General features: G+C 36.7%; 1 long non-coding RNA gene across 1 annotated transcript; it reads left to right on the top strand.

Annotated features, from left to right (window-relative positions):
* The first annotated feature begins 266 nt into the window (after positions 1-266).
* On the top strand, positions 267-1,114 carry LOC115958412. The gene is made up of 2 exons (XR_004084526.1): positions 267-396; positions 719-1,114. It is a non-coding gene; the product is annotated as an uncharacterized LOC115958412 (long non-coding RNA).
* Positions 1,115-6,436: the final 5,322 nt, after the last annotated feature.

Raw genomic sequence — 6,436 nt, 5'->3', positions numbered from 1 at the left:
TTGAAAATATTACTATAATTATTTTTTTGCTATTAATAACAGGTTGTAACAACCTACTACTTTGCATTAGTTGTAAAAGTGTTATGAAAAATATTGTAAATGTTGCATTTTTCTCTCTTTTTTATTTGTTTCTCATTTGAGAAAAAAATATTATTTTATTTATTGATTATAAATAATCCTATTGGTTAAAATTTGGGAGCCTTTTTTTTACTTGGGGCCTCAGGTGACTGCATCTTTTGCTCACCCATTCAGCCGGCCCTGGCCATTGGGGAGAAACTTTGGAGGTTGCCTTTGGAAGAAAGTTATTAGGAGTCGATGAAATCAGGAGTAGCTGATATGGTCAACACTGGTGGTCGTCCAGGTGGTGCTGTCACTGCTGCTCTCTTCTTGAAGCAGGTATATGATTGGAACATTCCTTATATTGTTTTGCTTGATATGAGTGGTTCAGTGACTTGTTTTGATTGTAATCCATGCTTTTCAGGGTCTCTTTCTTCTCTATCTGAATTTTTGCCTCTCTTTAATATTTGTAGTGTTTTTATTTTTAATTTTTATAAGCCTTGGAGGAAAGGGAGGGAGGGAGGGAGAGGTAAGGGGTGGAGTATTGGGTGATTGGGGTAGCAGAGTTAGTTGCTGCTCTTATTTTGACTCGCTTCTAAGTAAAGTCCTCTTCAATTGTAGTTGCTATGGATTTCTGAAACTTTGAGTTGTGCTTTTGCAGTTTGTTGATGAGAAGGTACAATGGATGCATATTGACTTAGCAGGCCCAGTTTGGAATGATAAGAAACGCGCTGCAACAGGATTTGGCATTTCTACTTTGGTCGAGTGGGTTTTGAAGAACTCTTCTTAAATAAAGATTGAAGCATTCTGTTGGGATCTCATATACATCAAGGGAGGAGAGGAAGAACAACGTCACAGAGCATCCTTGGTGGAGTTTCTAATCATATGAATAAATATGTTGCAGGAGTTAAGAAGTCATGAGTGGAAGGCATGGTCTTGTTTGAGCTTGTTAGAGAAACTTTAAAACTAGAATTTCAATTGAAATGGTGTTTTTAAATGTCTCTCAGTCCTTACTTAAAAAAAGTCTTCTAGTCCTTATGATTTTTTGGTTTATCTATTTTCTTTTGGTAAGGTTTTGGAGAAAAGTATCTTGTGTAAGAGAGGCATGCCATATTTCTCATATAACAAGCCAATAAGTTAATACTATGTGAGAGGTTGATCGGATCAACTTTGTCAAGAGTATTCAATCATATGGCATTCACTTATTGGCTTGTTACATTGTTAACTTGGTATACCTGTCACAAAACGTGCTTTCTTGTCAAATTGGTGGTGTGTTCTTTGTGTAAATGGGAGTTGGTTGGGAAGGCTTTAATAAGGTTTGGCTAGATAAGATTTGACTTTATTTCACTAAGTAATTATTAGATACTCCTAGAGTATAGCTAATGCGATACTCCCAGGGTATAGCTAATGCGATACTCCCAAGTCAATAAAAGCAAGTTGCCTAATACCAAAATTAATTTCTTGACATAACTTTTTAAGTTTATGTTATATTATTTTATTAGGTGGCTTACATTTATTGATGTGGAGTTATACTGTGGTGGTGACTAAAATCATGTTTTGAAAACATGATTTTAATTATAATTGTGAAATCGTAAAACGTGATTTTCACAATTATAATTGAAATCGTGTTTTGAAAACACGATTTTAACTGGAATGTTTTCATCGATGTATACCTTGGCGTGGGTAACAATAATTAGTATTTCAAAAATAAGTTGAGTTTAACTAGCAAACAATAAAAATAGAAAATATGTCAATTTTGCTTACTCGTCATAATTAGTCCACTCTTTTGGGGCACGCGAATCATTTACTTGTTTTTCTCTTGGGTAATACAAGGTCTCATAAAGGCATGCCGTTGTAGATGAGAAGATGTAGGGAAGTTAATTCAGTTTGTTCTAAAATTGTAAAATAAAAAAAATAAAAAAAAAATTCCACTGAAACTCGAGTATATAATACTCGAGTTCTATTATTATTATTATTTTTTTAAAAAAAGAGAGCAAAAACAGAGTAAATCGAGCATTAGACACTCAATTTCAATTCAGTACTTGAGTTCACTAGCTGCGAGTACTCCAAGTCGAGAGTTCAAAATTATTTACTGCTGAATGCCACTAGCATTATGCCCAGTGGAAATCGAGGCTCTTAAACTCGATTTCCATTTGGGTGGCATGATGGTAATAGAGTTATTTACCATTCTACCACCCAAATGGAAATCGAGTATTTCCACCATTTTTTTTTCACCTGCAGCATTACACCAGATCCACAACACATTCCACTAGGAAAATTTTTTTTTTTCCTTCCCCCACTTGCAGCAGTAAACCAGATTCAGAACACATCACACAGGCTACGTAAAGATATGAGCATAATATATATGGGAGAGAGTACATGAGATATAAAAAAATTGGGTTAAACCAGTTACTATTCATGGGCATTACAGTTGCCCTCTTAGCTACAGACCAGACCAGTTACTATCATTGCTGGCATTATAGGCAAACGCTGCACAACATAACTAATGTAACGAGTACAATGGATAGCGAATAGTTCAATTACAACAACATTTAGCCATGAACAAAATAACAATTGAGTTGATACAACATAGTCTACATAGTCACCTTGAACTTGTCCCTACCGAAGATAACCACAACTCCCACGTACAATGCCATTCCAAAATCGAGTCTTTGCTCACCTAACAAACATTAAAATACGGTCATTAGTTCCCAAATGCGAAGAACAACAAGAAAATGATATTCTGAGCATATTATATAAAAACAGTGACAGTACTTGCCTAGTTTGTAGCACTACCGCTTGTCGAAACCCCATCGGAACAGCTTGTCGAAGCCCCACGGGAATTGGGACATCTTCTGCGGTTATGCCTCTCTTCATGACACACTCCGCATCGTTGCCTCGGTTGAATCTCCCTCAAGTCCGAATCTTCCCTCCGGCTTCCCCATTCTCGCCGTACCCCATCCATTTTATTCCTTATTCTTGACTTCAGAAGACGACCTTTGGTCCGCAACAGCTGTGGGTCAGGCACCTATCGTGGTTCGCGAATGTCCTTCCACAATGACTTTGACTTTGGCACCACAAATTGATGTGCATATGTGTGAATGGCGTTGTCCAAACTGTAACATGGGTTAATATAGGTGGTTGCATCGAGGTGCAAACCTTGAAGAACTTTAATTGCATGTGAATAAGGGATCTTAATGTTTTGCCACTTTCCACAACCATATGTTCTAGCAAATACATGCACTTTATGACTGTGGTTTCCCCCTCCACCTCTATGGTCGTTGTACGGGGTAACCATTTGATATACACCAGTTTCACGATTAAAATTCCTCAAAATGTGTCCTGCAATTTTCTCCACATTTTTGGTATAGATCCCCATTGCATAATCACTCCACACCTTACCTTGAGAGAGAACAAAAGTAATTTCTTTATGTCGATCATGGAAATATGCAACAAGTTTGCATCAAGTGAACTCAACCATTACAGCAATAGGCAAACTGCGGGCACCTTTAAGTACCCCATTAAATCACTCATAGATATTGGTTGTCATTGCCCTGTAATGTCTTCCACCATCATGTGACTGGGTCCATTTGTCCAGATCCTCACTCATTAGATATGTGTATGGCATATAGTGTGCAATACGGGGATCTTAGGGGTCTACACTCCTCAATGCATTAATCTCGACATCCTTAATGGTTTGCATTATGGACTTAAATTTAGCTTCATGAGTCGCATATCCAACTTTCAAGGCCAATGCCTTTAGAGTCGGGTCATCAAAGCATGTGTTGAAGTTGCTAGCAACATGTTGAAGGCAATATCGATGAAATACCCATAAGTTTCCATCATCACCTCTAGGCCACTCTGCAATGGCGCATTTGATACCTTTATATTGGTCAGAAATAATGCAAATGCCCTCGTCAGGTATCATATGCTCGATCGAAGTCCTGAGACACTCTAAAAACCACCCCCAATTAGGCCCTGACTCCTTGTCCATAATAGCAAAGGCGAGAGGCAAAAACTTTTGCTTAGCATCGGTGGCCATTGCAATCATCAACACCCCTCAATATTTACCATACAAATGAGTCCCATCAATATTGATCACTGGCTTGCAATATCTAAATGCAGCAATGCATGGAGAGAATGCCTAAAATACATAGCATAGTAACGTAGTACCAGGTTCCCTAGGTATGGTGAAATAGTTGTACTGGGTACCAAAATCCTGATCCAAGTATGCCATCAACAACTTTCGCTACCTTTGGTAAAACTCCTCCTAATCCCCAAATATCTTAGCAATTGCCTTTTGTTTTGCGTCCCATACCTTATAGTAAGAAAGCTTATGATTATACTTAGTACTTATGATCTCCCAGAGCTCATCAATATGAGCAGTGTGATTTTGTCGCAATTTTCCCACAATTTCTGATGCAACAAAATTAGAATCCATCATTTTACCGTCTCTTCACAGGCCAAAGTGTATATAACTGTGTGGACCCCCATAAGATGTGATCATCCACAGACCATTAAGTTTAGCCTTCATGAATACCCCAACGTACCACTTGTAGTTGGTGTCAATGCATGCGGCGCACAATTTAGTTTTGGTCGACCTCCGAATAAAAAAAATTCTATTCTCCTTTGGTGTGTGTATTATCAATGCACGCTAAACCCTCTTTATTTGTAAAAGTCAACCCTTTACTAAAATGCATCCCATCTTCCCAAGTAGAAACAAATGGTATCTAAAGATGTGAAGGATCAACCATATCTTGCCAAGTATTTGCGTGGAATGACTCGGCAGGAGGTGTATAAGCAGTCGTCATATTTGTATCATGCTGAATGCCAATTTCATCGTCTGCATCACCTTCATCATGGTACTCCATATTTTCCTCTTCAAAATTGGGAACGAATTCATGGTCATCCACATCCCTATCAAAGTCGCCTCGCTCAATCCTCTCTTCATACTCATCCATATCATCAAGATTTTCACCATTATTCACAGCATGATCTTTGTCTTCGTCTTCCTCCCCTAAATGTGTCTTTTGAGGTTGGAGTGTTTCACCAGTATTAACGGCACGATCTTGAGATGGGAGCGTATAACTTCCCATTGTATAGCCTTCCATTGTATAGCCTCCTATTGTAGTGCATCCATCATCTAGGGCTGTAAATTGTAAAGATGTAGTTGTTTGTTGCACCTCCTCAATATCAGTTTTTGCAAGCGGCTCCAAACTTACGTACAACTCAGCAGCATTTACTTGGGGCATTTTATGGATCCTATTAAACATGATCTTTACATGTTTGTCTTCTTTGATCACCATATATCCGTAATTTATCCGTTCATGAAGAACTTCTTGTGGGTAACGATAAATAATCTGTATGTCATAACAAGCAGGGTTCAAATTCAATTCTTCCATTATTTTCTTCTTCAAATCATTTAACGTCTTCAACTTATGGTGTATCATCATGTAGTAGCATTCAATACCCGGCCCTCTAAATGGGAATCCATCAATCTCTCCAAGATTAACAAGGGGTCCACTGTAGTATACATTTATATCAATATTCTTCAGAGATTGTGAACCTATTAGAGTCAAGTGTAATATGTTAGTGGCATATTTTATCTCTTTCATTTAATAGTGATAGCAAAACCTTTTCTATCTACTCAAAGTTCAAAAATTACAACTTGTCACCTCACATTTGCATATACTCACCCCACATCACATATAAACACACTCAATCATTATCATTTCGTATTCAAACAAATAAAAAAAACTAAAGACAATAAACACCACCATTGCAAAATTTTAACTCATTCTAACAAAAAAATAAAGAAAAATATTAAACTCAACAAAAAAATAGTCATGATAAAAAGCCTAACAATACAAATATCTACAATATTTTTTACTTTTTATAAAAGCCTAACAAATATTTATACTAACTTGTTAAATCATATGCATATACAAACCCCACATTTGCATATATTCACCCTATCACATACAGACACACTAACTTGTTAAATCATATGCATATACAAACCCCACATTTGCATATACTCACCCTAGCACATACACACACTCAATCATTATCATTTGTTCCTAAAATAAAAAAATAAAAATTCATTAATCATACTCAAAAAAAAAAAAAAAAAAAACAAAACAAAACACACACAAAACTCACCCCATAACAAACCTTCAAATCATTCTACCAAAAATATAAAAGAACAATATCAAACCAAAAAAAAAAAAAATAGTCATGATATACATACCCATAAAAAAACCTAACGATACACACACACACACACACACACACACACACACACACACACACATATATATATATAACTAACAACTAAAGAGAGCGAGAAACCTTACCTAACATGAGGATGTGAAAATAT

Source organism: Quercus lobata, chromosome 8 (genome assembly GCF_001633185.2).
Source record: "Quercus lobata isolate SW786 chromosome 8, ValleyOak3.0 Primary Assembly, whole genome shotgun sequence".
Classification (NCBI taxonomy): domain Eukaryota; kingdom Viridiplantae; phylum Streptophyta; class Magnoliopsida; order Fagales; family Fagaceae; genus Quercus; species Quercus lobata.
Note: the sequence above shows the minus strand (reverse complement) of the source record. Positions and strands in the feature narration are given on the sequence as shown.